This window comes from Loxodonta africana, chromosome 8 (assembly GCF_030014295.1).
Source record: "Loxodonta africana isolate mLoxAfr1 chromosome 8, mLoxAfr1.hap2, whole genome shotgun sequence".
NCBI classification, from domain to species: Eukaryota; Metazoa; Chordata; class Mammalia; order Proboscidea; family Elephantidae; genus Loxodonta; species Loxodonta africana.
This window is the reverse complement of record NC_087349.1, coordinates 81,545,447-81,559,539: the sequence shown is the minus strand read 5'-3', so window position 1 is coordinate 81,559,539 and position 14,093 is coordinate 81,545,447.

Here is a 14,093-nt window from a genome sequence, read left to right as displayed (position 1 = left end):
TCCTTTTCTGAATTTGAATATATATGAAGGCTGTAAAAGATATTGTTATTCTTTTATATAAAATGAAGACCAGAAATCAGCATATTATGGGTCATTAAAAACTAAGTCTGAAATAAGACAAGGAGAAAAACAATTTCAAGTGTTCGGGATGTCAGTCACCTCTTGGCCTCTCCTGAGTTTTCAGAACATGTACTTATCTTAGAGTTATATTTGAACTGAAAAAGAAAAGGTGGGTGCCATCAAAATCTTTTTAAAAGTCTCTGAACTATTTCTATGTTTTTAAAAGAGGTTTAAGAAAAGAACAGGAAAGTCACATACCACTCTGTTATTCCAGCTGAAAGGATATCAAACAATCATTCACATTGCCCTTGATTTTACTAAGTGTCTTTTGTTCCCATTCTGTTTCCTATTCTATCAAATAGCTGAAATCCTATCCTTTCTATTAATCATTCTTCAGTATCCCCAGCCACTGAACTCCTGCTGTACTTACTACTTAGTGCACCTATTTTAGCCTTAAATTACCGTATTTTTACACAAATAACACCTCCTACGTTTGTTTGCCAACCGTGCCTCCCCCCCATGAGGTATTTTTGTAAACATGTTATGTTAATTTTTTTTTACATGTTGCTGTTAAAAAAAAAATGAGAATGCCTCATGGGGGAGGGCATGGTTAGCAAACAAATGTAGAATGAACATGTTATTTGGGTAAAAATATGGTAATATGGATACACATTATTAGTTCATTCTTTCAAATATATTCATAGAATGTAGTGTGAGAGTCCCTGGGTGGTGCAAATGGCTAACAAGCTTGGCTGCTAACCAAAAGACTGGAGATTCGAGTCCATCCAAAGGCACCTCAAAAGAAAGGCCTGGAGATCTACTTTGGAAAATCAACCGTTGAAAACCCTATGGAGCTCAGTTCTACTCTGACACCCTTGGGATTGCCGTGAATATGACTCACCTTGAGGGTAATTTTTTTTTTTTTTTTTTAATAGAGTGTGAATGGTGACCCCTAGAGTTCTACAGTGCAATGGCCCTGGTGGGCATGAGTCTATGTTCCCTAGTAAAACTCTGAGCTCCTTAAAGGCAAAGGGTATATTTTTCAGATTATCATGATGCACCCCCATACTTCCACCCCCTACCATGCTTTCTTAGTGCTCTCCCCATATGCTGATAGTCAATTAAAACAAACTTACTAACTTGAGTCTAACCCATTTCTTCTACTTTCCACTTTTATATAGTAGCCTAGGTTCACAAGATGCTTTCCACAAATAATAACTCCTTGATTCCCATAATCCTGTCAGAAAAGCAGGAAAATCCTTTTATACTGGTTTTACACACTAGGAAACTGAGGCTCTGAAAGTGGTAGAATCTAATCTCTGACCTCTCGATTCCCTATCCAGGGCTCTTGCCACTCTACCACACTGTCTCCCGACATCTGTTTTTACATGGTCAGGTTTTTGGAATTTGACTTAAAGAACTGAAAAGCATCTGAATATTGGCCAAAGCAGAGTTTGGGAATACTGCTTTTCTTAGGCCAGGGCTGGGAGTCTGAGGCAAAGGCATCAACAAAACAGCTGCTGCTACATTACTTTTCTTGAAAAGGGACCCAACTCTGTGCTGGGGGTGGGGTGAGGCAGTGGGGTGCTATTATGGCTGATGGACTAGAAGACCCAAGAGTCCTTTTGAAGTAGATCTTTGACCTCCCAACCACCTTTAGTGACATCTACTGCTGGAAAAAAACTGGCAGAGAAACATAGATGTAGCGGTGATAGCTTTAGACACTGGGTGACTTTTCTTCTCATAACCAGAAATACCACCTGAGAGACTCACTGGGCAGAAAATTTGAAGTTCTTACTGTGGTACTTACACAAAGGAAACTGGCAGCTAATGATGAAGACATGTTGGTTATGATTTCTCCTTTGAAGTCCAGCTTCCCTAAAACAAGGCTTCAGGAAATAGCACATAGGTGTCATGAAGTTTTTATTAACCTGTGTAGTGCAGTTGGCTCCCTGTATTTGCTCTAAATCTTTTTAGGACAGAGCAGCCACACCATTTCATGTGAACAACATCTTTAGTCAACACTACACCAAAATTCTAGAACATTCAGCTGTTTTCTAGAGAACGTAATCCTGCTTCTCTGAACTTATCTCACTCTGCCTTTGCCCTCGCTCAACATGCTCTGGCCATACAGATTCTTTCTGTTGCTCAAACATGCCAAGTTTGTTCCTGACTTAGGGTTTGTGTACTTGCTATTTCCTTGGGAGAGAATGTTTTTCCCCAGATTATCTGGCTAGCATCGTCTTTTTATACAGGTCTCCAATAAAAACTCTCTCCTCAGACAGAGCATTATTTAAAGTTGTCTGTCAGCTGTCACAGCATCTTATTTAATCTCTTCAATAACAGCCATCACTAGCTGAAATTCACTGCTTATTTTTTTATTGTCTTTCTCCTACCATTTCATGAAAGTCTTGTCTGTCTTTTTGACTGATGATTCTCAGTGTCTAAAACAGTATCTGTCACATAAACATTGCTGAGTGTGTGTGAATGAATTAATAATCTAAATGAAGAATTCACAATTAGTATTATATTACATTTGTTTAGCACTTTACAGTTTACAAAATATGTTCACTTATGTCATTTTTCCTCCTGATAATCCTGTAAGGGGGGTTAGATGACTTGTATTATCCCCAGTTTTGGTCATGAGATTTCCAGTCCAGAGAAGTTACCGAATTGCCTTTGGAATAGGAAAGCTGAGATTGGACTCAGGGTTTCCTGATGATCCTATTCTTTCCACTACTTCAGTAGAAAGGATAGATTTAGAAAGAAAATAACAGTGGAGTCAATTTTACCCTTTGTGGTGGGTAAATTATGCTGCATACACACAATCGAATACTATGCAACAATAAAGAACAATGACGAATCTGAGAAACATCTCACATCATGGATGAATCTGGAAAGCACTATGCTGAGTCATATAAGTCAGTCACAAAAGGACCAATATTGTATGAAACCACTATTATAAGAACTCAAGAAAAGGTTTACACACACACACACACACAAATTTGGTGGTTACAACGGTAGGGAGGGGAAATCACGAACTAGATAGTTGTGGTTGCTGTTGTTATTAGGCGCCTCGTATCCTTGTGAAAGCTGGACAATGAATAAGGAAGGCTGAAGAACAATTGAAATACGGTATTGGCAAAGAATATTGAATATACCATGAACTGTCAGAAGAACGAACAAATCTGTCTTGGAAGAAGTACAGCCAGAATGCTCATTAGAAGTGAGGTTGACAAGACTTCCTCTCAAATACTTTGGACATGTTATCAGGAGGGACCAGTCCCTGGAGAAGGATATCATTCTCGGTAGACTAGAAGGTCAGCAAAAAAAAGGAAGACCCTTAATGAGATGGATTGACAAAATAGCTGCAACAATGGGCTCAAGCATAGCAATGATTTGTGAAGATGGCGCAGGAGCAGGCAGTGTTTTGTTCTGTTGTACATAGGGTTGCTATGGGTTGGAACCAACTTTTCAGCACCTAACAACAACGACATTCATGAGGGATATTAGTCTGTAGTTTTCTTTTTTTGTGGTGTCTGCCTGGCTTTGGTATTAGGGTTATACTGGCTTCATAGAATGAATTCAGGAGTATTCTTTCCTTTTCTATGCTCTGGAATAATTTGGGTAGTATTGGTGTGAACTCTTCTCTGAAAGTTCGGTAGAATTCTCTAGTGAAGCCGTCCGGTCCAGGGTTTTTTGTTATTTTGGGGGGAGTTTTTTTGTTTTTTTTTTTTTACTTCTTCAATCTCTTCTTTATGGGTCTGTTTCATTTTTCTACCTCAGTTTGTGTTAATTTAGGTAAGTGGTGTGTTTCTAGAAACCTGTGGCCTTCTTCTAGATTTTCAAATTCATCTAAGTATAATTTTTTCATAGTATTCCATTATGATCCCTTTTATTTCAGTTAGGTCTGTTGTGATATGATCAGTCTCATTTCTTATTCAGGTTATTTGCTTCCTTTCCTGTTTTTCTTTCGTCAGTTTGACCAATGGTTTGTCTATATTGTTGATCTTTTCAAAGAACAATCTTTTGTTCTTGTAGATTCTATTGTTTATATTGTTTTTCTGTTCTCCATTTCTTTTACTTCTGCTCTAATTTTTTATTATTTCCTTCTGGTGCCTGAGGGCTCCTTTTTCTGCTCTCTTTCTATTTGAGATGTAGAGTTAATGTGTTGATTTTGGCACTTTCTTCTCTTTTGAGGTGTGCATTTATTGCTATAAATTGACCTCTAAGCACTGCTTTTGTTGTGCCCCAAGGATTTGGGTATGATGTGTTTTCATTTTCATTTGAATCCAGGAAGTTTTTTTATTTCATTCTTGGTGTCTTAATTACCCAGCAGTTTTTAAGCAAGGTGGTGTTCAGTTTCCATGTATATGATTTTTTTTTTCTTTGCTGTTTCTGTTATTTGATTTCTACTTTTATGGCATTATGATCAAAGGAGATGCTTTGTATTATTTTGATGTTTTGGATTTTGTTAAGCCTTGCTTTGTGGCCTAATGTGTGGTCTATTCCAGAGAATGTTACATGTACACTGGAAAAGAATGTATATCTTGCTGCTGTTAGGTGAAGTGTTCTGTATATATCCATGAGGTCAAGTTGGTTGAATGTGGCATTTAGGTCTTCTGTATCTTTACTGAATTTCTTTCTAGATGTTCTGGCCTTCACCGAAAGTAGTATGGTGAAGTCTCCTACTATTATTGTGGAACTATTTCTATTTTCAATGATGTTAGAGTTAGTTTTATGTATTTTTAAGCCCTGTTATTGGATGCATATGTATTTATTATGGTTTATCTTCCTGGTGCATTGATCCTTGAATCATTATACAGTGATCTTCATTATCCTTTACGGTAGATTTTTCTTTAAAATCTGTTTTATCAGAGATTAATATTGCCACTCCTGTTCTTTTTTGGTTATTGTTTGCTTGATATATCTTTTTCCCATCCATTGAGTTTCAGTTTGTTTGTGTCTAGGGTGTGTCTCTAATAGACAGCATACAGATGGATTGTGTGTGTCTGTGTGTCTGTGTGTTTTTTTAAATCCATTCTGCCACTCCCGATCACAGGCATTTTGTCTTCCATTCCAGTATTCTTTGACTCCATCACATTGTGTTTTCAATACTTGGTTCAAATGAGTTTAAACTAAGTAGTTATTCCAATAATAAAGGTTGACTCTTTAATGTATTTATTTCCTTCTAAAAAGTGATGGATCTGTTCTTAATGATGAGAAAATACTTTTACTTCTACTTATCAAAATTGTGTTGGATGAAGAAGATCATGATTCCCATTTTTTTTTTTTTTATGGAAAACTACAAACGAGGAGGAACTTCTGTGTCAGTCAATACTTCTATTGGATTTTCATTCTGTTTCTCCTCAACAGAAAAATTAGCAACCTTTGTGGATGCTCCTGAAATAGAAGAATTATTCAAGAATAATGAATTCATTTAGATACAAGTCAATACTTGCCTTTTTTGAGTGACACGATGACTAAAAATACAATCATAAATAAGCAAGAAACATGAAGAGTTCTCTGGATGGTAAAGAATGGGTGGGACCTGACACTACTATTACTGTCTTCCTATACTGCAGAAATTTAAAATGCAATAGCTATGCCTACATAATGCTGGAAGGATATTATTTTTCATCTCCACAAGATGCATAATGCTTCATGACCTGATTTTAAAAGCCTACTTAGAGGCAACAGTTATAGCTTACATTTTATATGGCTTTTGGTGATGTTGAGTAGGTTTATGCCATAAGAATACTTTATGAAAAGATAGAGGAATATATTTGTTGTTGTTATTAACAAAGTTTCTTCAGACTTCTTATTAAGCAGTTTAATTGAAAACCAATAAATCCAGCAGAAAAGATAGCCTGTACCTAAAATAAAAGAATTCATAAAGAAGAATGATAATAAGACTCTTAAGGCAATGGTCACAGCTTTACTGTACCTCATGGGCCAAGGTGAAGAATTGGCAAGGGAGTCTTGGCCACAACTATTGTTGTTAGGTATCTTCGAGTCAATTTCAATTCATAGTGACCCCATATGACAAAGTGGAAATACCCCATAGCATTTACTAGGCTGGAAGCAGCAACTTTCAGTGGAGATATGCTGATATGCCTTCCTATCTAATGAACTGATTTTTTAAAATAGGTAATAGATGGCTTTTTTTTTTTTTTCACTCTAAATTACAAGCACAGACACAATATCCTTCATTTTGTTAATAAAATAATAAATGCAAAAAATGTTAAGGTATTGCTCAAGGACAATATATGGGCTGTCTGTAGTCAGTGTCTTGCAGAACCAGTGTGGTGAGATAAATTAGTCAGTCCGTCAGGGAGTAAGCATTTATTGAGTTTCTTCATGTCTGCAGTTTAAGAAGTACAAAGAATGTCAGAGTCATAGTTATTACTGATGAGATGTTCACAGTTAAATTTTAGATTATAAACTTCTTGATGGTAAAGGCCATCTGTTATGTGACTTTAAGCAGATCACTTAACTTTTCAACGTTTGTTTGTTACAAGAATGAAATGAGAAGAGATTTTCCCTGAAAAGAATCACAGCATAATGGTTAAGAGCACAGGCTTTAGATTCAGACCAAGCTGCACTTGATCCTTGGTCAAGCCTTACTGGTTATGTGATACTGGGCAAGTAATTTAACCTTTCTAAAGTGTCTGACACATATGAGTGTTCCATAAGTGGTAGCTATTACTAATAAAAATGGTACATCACTTTCATAAACTAATCAGGGTTGTGTGTAACTACTAAGAAATTTGTCAGATAGGTACTGTAAATAGAGTCAAATAACTGTTTTCTAGGAATAATTCTTAAAAGAAATGAGTTGTAGAATTCTATAAGAGAAAGAACAAGTTTGTCATTATCTATCAAAGTTATAAATATGTGCATCCACAACAGAATTGTGGAATACTGTGGAGATAATTATATGAACACATAAATGTATAGTACAGGGGAATTCATGGAAGATAATTTGAAATAACAAAGGTTCGGGGAAATCCTAAATTCTATAATAAAAATAAAAATTTCTAATTTACTGATGATATGCTATATTCCAAATATTGTTTTTTTTTTTAATGAAATAATTTGTCACAGAACATCTATGGAACAGGTACCATGATTAATCCTAAAAAATAAAAAAAAACGAATAATGTATATTTATATGTATTATGTATTATACTGAAATGCTGTTCAAGTAACAATAAGATTCAAAACTCCATTTTACATATATCACAAAGCTCTGTGTGTATGTGTGTGTGCGTGTGTGTGTGTGTTTAGTTACATATGTAGTTTAAACCATGGAGGAGAGTAGAATTGCCCTATAGGGTTTCCGAGGCTGTAAATCTATACAGGAGTAGACTGCCACATTTTACTCCCATGGAGTGGTGGATGAGTTCGAACCTTCAACCTTTTCGTTATAGCAGTGAAGTGCTTAACCCCTGTGCCACCAGGTCTCCTTCCTGAGCCTCTAAAATACTTTAAATAAAGGGTCTGTCATTTAACAAGAGCAACAAAGTTATCTGGTATACTAAGACAAAGGACAAAGATTAAAAAAAAAAAAAAAGTAAGATAAAAACAAATCTACAATCCCACTTCTGGAAATATATCCTAGAAAAATAAGAGCCATCACATGAATAGATGTATGCACACAATAGCAAAAAGATGGAAACAATCTAAATGCCCAGCAATAGATAAACAAATTACGGTACATACACACAATGGAATACTATGCAATGATGAAGAATAATGATGAATCCGTGAAACATTTCACAACATGGATGAATCTGGAGGGCATTATGCTGAGTGAAATAAGTCGGTCACAAAAGGACATATATTGTATGAGACCAGTATTATAAGAACTCAAGAAAAAGTTCACACACGTAAAAAACATTCTTTGATGGTTACGAGGGTAGAAAGGGAGAAGGAGAGGACATCACTAACTATATAGTAAAGAAGTGTCGACTTTGGTGAAAGGAAGGGCAACACACAATATAGGGGAAGTCAGCACAGCTGGACCAAAGCAAAAGCATAGAACTTTCCTAGACACATCCAAACACTTTGAAGGACCAAGCAGCTGAGGCTGGGGCTAGGGACCATAGTCTCTGGGGACATCTAGGTCAATTGCCGTAGCAGAGTTCATCATTTCACTTTGGTGAGTAAAGTCTTTCAAGTGTCCATCTAAGATACATTTATTGGTCCCATCCTGTCTGGAGCAAAGGAGAATGAAGGAAATGAAAGACATAAGGAAAATAATAGTCCGAAGGACTAAAAGACCACATGAACCAGTTTCCATCAACCTGAGCCCAGAACTAGATGGTGCTCGGCTACCACCAATTACCACTCTGATAGGGATCACAAAAGAGAGTCCTGGACAGAGCAGGAGAAAAATATAGAACAGAATTCAAATTTACAAAAAAAGACCAGACTTACTGGCCTGACAGAGATTGGAGGAACCCTTGAGGCTATGGCCCCCAGACACTCTGATAACTCAGAACTGAAACCATTCCCAAAGCTCACTTTTCAGACAAAGATTAGGCAGGACTATAAAACAAACAATAACACATGTGAGGAACGTGCTTCTTAGTTCAATCAAGTGTAAGAGACCAAATGGGCAGCTCCTGTCCAAAAGCAAGCTGAGATGGCAGGAAGGGACAGGCACTAGATGAATGGACACTGGGAACCCAGGGTAGAAAGGTGGAGGGTGCTGTCCCATTGTGGGGACTGCAACCAATGTCACAAAATAATATATGTATAGATTTTTAAATGAGAAATTAACTTGAGTTGTAAACTTTCACCTAAAGCACAATAAAACTAAAAACAAAAAACAACTACAGATGATCCAGTTACTGTAAAGAAATCGACAACACACTTTAAAATTGCTGTGTTAATTGGCTCAAAATATAAACAAGATGAAAAATGTCTTCACAGAATTTAAATCTTTATAAAATACTAGAATATAAATTCTAGGCCTGAGAAATGCAATAATCAAAATTACTATAGGTTTAATACAGACCCCAAATTCTCATAAAAAGACCATACCTAATGATATGAAAGCGACTAGAGGAATCCCAGAGACAATGCTCCCCAGAACTTCTGATGGCCCAGGACAGGAACCATCCCCGAAGACAACTCATCAGGCATGAAAAGGACTGGTCAGCGGAGGGGAGAGAGATGCTGATGAAGAGTGAGCCAATTAAATTAGGTGGACACTGGAGAGTGTTGGCAACTCTTGACTGGAGGGGGGATGGGAAGATAGAGAGAGAGGGAAGACGGCAAAATTGGCACGAAACGAGAGACTGAAAGGGCTGACTCAATAGGGGGAGAGCAAGTGGGAGAAGGGAGTAAGATGTATGTAAACCTACATGTGACAGACTGATTGGAATGGTAAATGTTCACTTGAAGCTTAATAAAAATTAATTAAAAAAAAATTACTATAGGTTTAACAAAAGATAGACAAAGCAAAAGGGAGAATTAGAAGTTAGGTCAATACAAGTCAGCCATTTGGAACACACAAAACAAAAAGAATGCAAAAGAGAAAAAAGAATGTAAGTGACATATGGGACCAGGTGAAAATGTCTAACACTGGTGAAACTGAAGTTCTAGAAGGAGGAAAAAAAAGGAGAGGAGTAAGAAAATAGTCAAAACTCTTTTGAAGAGATCATTGCTAGGATTTCCCCCAAATTCCTGAAGCATAAAAGCGACAGACTCAGGATGTTCTGTAAGCCCAAAGAAGGATAAATTCAAAGAAATGATATTTAGCCATAACATATTAAAACTGATGGAAACAAAAGACAAAAATGAAAATCTTAAAAGAAGCCAAAAACCATAAAAGCCAAACCCGTTGCTGTCAATTCTGACTCATAATGACCCTATAGAACAGAGTAGAACTGCCCCATAGGGTTTCCAAGGCTGTAAATCTTTATGGAAGCAGACTACCAGATCTTTCTTCCAAGGAAAGGGCTGGTGGGTTATGAACCACTGACCTTTAGGTTAGCAGGTGAGTGCTTAACCACTGAGCCAGCAGGGCTCTGACAGAAGCCAGGGGTAGAGGGCATATTACTCTCAAGGTACCAAAACGAAGAGCTAAGTTCTTAACAACAACAACAAATAGAAGCCAGAAGTGAATAGAATGATTTCTTGAAAGTACTGAAAGAAGATAACTACTCACCTAGATTACTATACGTAGCAGAATGCCATTCAAATATAAAGGTAAAATAAAGGTGAATTTTCAGACCAACAAAACAGAAGATCTGTCATCAACAGACTAAAAGAAATAAAGGAAGTTCTTCAGGCAGAAATGAAAATGCTCCCAGACAAAAACCTGAAAGATTTTGAAGAAATAATAAGTAAATATGTGAATAAATAAGGATAAATATTGGCTGTATAAAACAATATATAATAGTATCTTGTGATGTTTAATATATATAGAATAAAAACACATGACAACGATAAAAATGCTGAAGGTAGTAAATGCATACAAAGTGCTCTAATGTCCTGGAGATATATACATATATATAGAGATGTGTATATATCTATAGATCTATACATATATACATCTCTCTCTATATATGATACATGTTATATTTGCTAGGGTAGCCACTAAAAATATATGTATGTGTGTGTGTATATATATATATATATGACAAACTCATGGAAAGTGAGGGAAATACTTGATTAACCAAAAAGAAGATAAAAGTATATCAAAAGGGTCATATAATATACGGGACAAATAGAAAACAAATAGGTAAGCACAGGCCCAAAATTATCAGTAATTACACCAAATGAAAATGGACTAAGTATACCAATTAAAAGGCAAAGATTGTCAGGCTCAATTAAAAGAAACATAACCCAACAATATACTTCTTATGAGAGACTTAGTTTAAACATAAAGACACAGGAAAGTTAAAAGGATAGAAAAAGATAAGCCATTCAGACGCTGACTGAAAGAATGCTGAGGTCTTGATGACTTTCCTAGTAAATTTCTTATACAATCAAGGAAAATCAATAATATCAGAATTACACAAAATTTTTCAAATATTAAAACAAGGGGTAACATTTCTCAAATTATTTTATCAGCCCAACATTAGTTAAATACCAAATCCAAATCAGTGAATCTTGGAAAATAAAAATGAAAGGCCAGGCTCTTTTATAATCAGTATGCAAACATTCTAAACCTATATTAATAAAAGGAACATGGCAATATTTTGAGAGAATAATACATAACAACTAATTTGGGTTTATTTCAGGAAAGCGAGATTGATTTAACATTTAAATATCAATGTAATTCATCATATTAACATAATAAAGGAGGATAATCATTGTCTCAATAAATAAAAAAAACTTAGCAAATTAAGAATATAAGGCAACATTCTTGATCTGAAATGTATTACAAGTTACAGAAAAAAACAAACAAAAACCTACAACAGCATCATAATTAATGGGAAATACTGAATTCTTTTCCCCTGTGTTCAAGAAAAACACAAGTCTGACCACTATCACCACTTCTAGTCAACATCGTTTTAAATGTCTTAGCTTGTGCAATAAGGCAAAAAAAAAAAAAAAGATGAGCAAGTCTTCATAGAGAATTACCCCAAAACCTAACAACTTAAAACAATAACTTTTTTACTATGTGTCACAATTTTTGTGGGCCAGCTTGGCTGAGCAATCCTTCTATTCTGCATGGTGTTGACCAAAGCCACTTAATAGTATTCAGCAGGTAAACAGGTTTGGAGTGATCAAGATGGTCCCACTCACACGTCTGACACCTTGGTAAGAATGGCTGAAAGGCTTGGCTCAGCTAGAACTGTTAGGTGAGTGTCTTTACCTGGCCTCTCCATGTGGCTTGGGTTTCTTCATCACATGGTAGTTCCATATTTTATGTGGTGGCAAAGGGATCCAAGGGGGCAAGGTGAAAGCTGCCAGTTCTCATGATGCCTAAGCCCTGAGCTGGCCTCGCTTCACTTTGGCATATTCTGTGGGTCAAAGAAGTCATAAAGGCCACTCAAATTCAAAGGGAGAAAGAAAGGGAGATGAGAATATTGTTCCTTCTTTGATTGGTGGTAATCTTTAAGCTTCTACAGAAAGCAAGAAATAAATCTGTCAATCATATTTGACACAATTACGTGTCTGTAAAATCCAAAAGAAACTACATACAAAGTATTAGAATTAATGAAGCAATTTGGCATGTAGAAGGGCAATATAAAAAAATCAATTATATTCCTATATACCAACATTAAAGAGATAGAATTTAAATATTAAGAATGATCTCACAAGAGAATAAAACATACTAAGCAGTAGTAGCAAATCAAACAAAGAGTATTAAAAAGCTCTACATTAAACACTAAAAAATACATTATTGACATACCAAAACCCAAAACCCAGTGCCGTCGAGTCGATTCCAACTCATAGCGACATAGATTAAGGAATATCTGAATAAATGGAGGTATATATCATGTTGATGGATTGGAAGGATGAATAGTATAAGGACACCAACTTCCCGAATTCATCTATAGATTCAGTGCAGTCCCAATCACTGTTCTCACTATGTCAGCATCTGTGTGTGTGTATGTGTGTGTATGTGTGATTTGAAAAGCTGATCCCAAAATATGTATGAAAATGTAAAAGGTTAAGAATAACCAGTGCAATCTTAAAGGAGAACATAACTCAAGGACCTAAACTATCAGACACAATCATAATAAATTGGGTAGACAAACAAGGCAATGAGAGATTAGAATTTAGAAACAGACCAAAACACATAGGGTCACCTGATGTTTGACAAAGCTGACATTTCAGTGCAATGAGGAAAGGATGACAATTACTTTTTCAATAAATGGCGCTGGGTCAATTGGATATGCATTTGGAAATAAATGAGTGTTGAACCTTTTTACCTCATACCATCCACAAAATTCAGTTCTAGTAGGGTTGTAGATCTAAATGTGAAAGTTAAAAAACTAAAGCTTTTAGGAGAAAACTTAGGACCATATGTCATGACCTTGGATTAGGCAAAGATTTCTTAAACAGGACCCATAAAACACTATAAAGAAAAAAGAAAAAGAAAAGTTGGATTCCATTAAAATTTAAAACTCTGTTCACCAAAAGACATCATTAAAGGAGTAATAAGGCAAGTCACAGAGTGGGAGAAATTGCACTACATATATCAGACAAAGAATTCATATCCAGAGTATAAAATAACAATTAAGGGCAAAAAACCCAACAGAAAAAGGGATAAGATTCGAATAGCACTAAACAAAAGACAAAGCCCTGGCGGTGCAAAGATTAAACACTAGGCTGCTAACCAGAAGGTTGGTGGTTCGAACCCACCCAGTGGCTCCACAGGGAGAAAAGACAAGGCAATCTGCTCCCGTAAAGATTACAGCCTAGAAAACCCTATGGGGTAGTTCTACGCTGTCACATGGGGTCACTATGAGTCGAATGAACTCCATGGCAACCAACAACAACAACAAACAAAAGATAAGAAGCCCTGGTGGCCCAATGGTTAAGTGCTTGGCTGCTAACCCAAAGGCTGATAGTTTGGACCCACTGGCTGCTCCATGGGAGAAAAGACGTGGTGATCCTCTCCCATAAAGATTACTGTCTAGGAAGCCCTGTGGGGCAGTTCTACTCTGTCATATAAGGTCACTATGAGTTGGAATTGACTCAACTGTACCTAATAACTACAAACAATAGATGCCCAAAAGGCCATAGGGAAATGGAAATATAAACTGCAATGAGACACCTCTACATGCCCACCAGAATGGATAAACTTGAAATGCTGGTAAGATTAAATGTAGTACAGATGTGGAGCAACTGAAACTATCTTACACTGCTGGCAGAAGAGTAAATTGATACCGTCACCCTGAAAAACGATTTCGCAATAGCTTGGCTGCTAAACAAAAGGTCGGCAGTTTGAATCTACCAGCTACTCCTTGGAAATCTGAAGGGGCAGTTCTACTCTGTCCTATTGGGTGGCTATGAGCCAGAATCGACTCCATGGCAACAGGTTTGTTTGTTTGTTTTTGTTT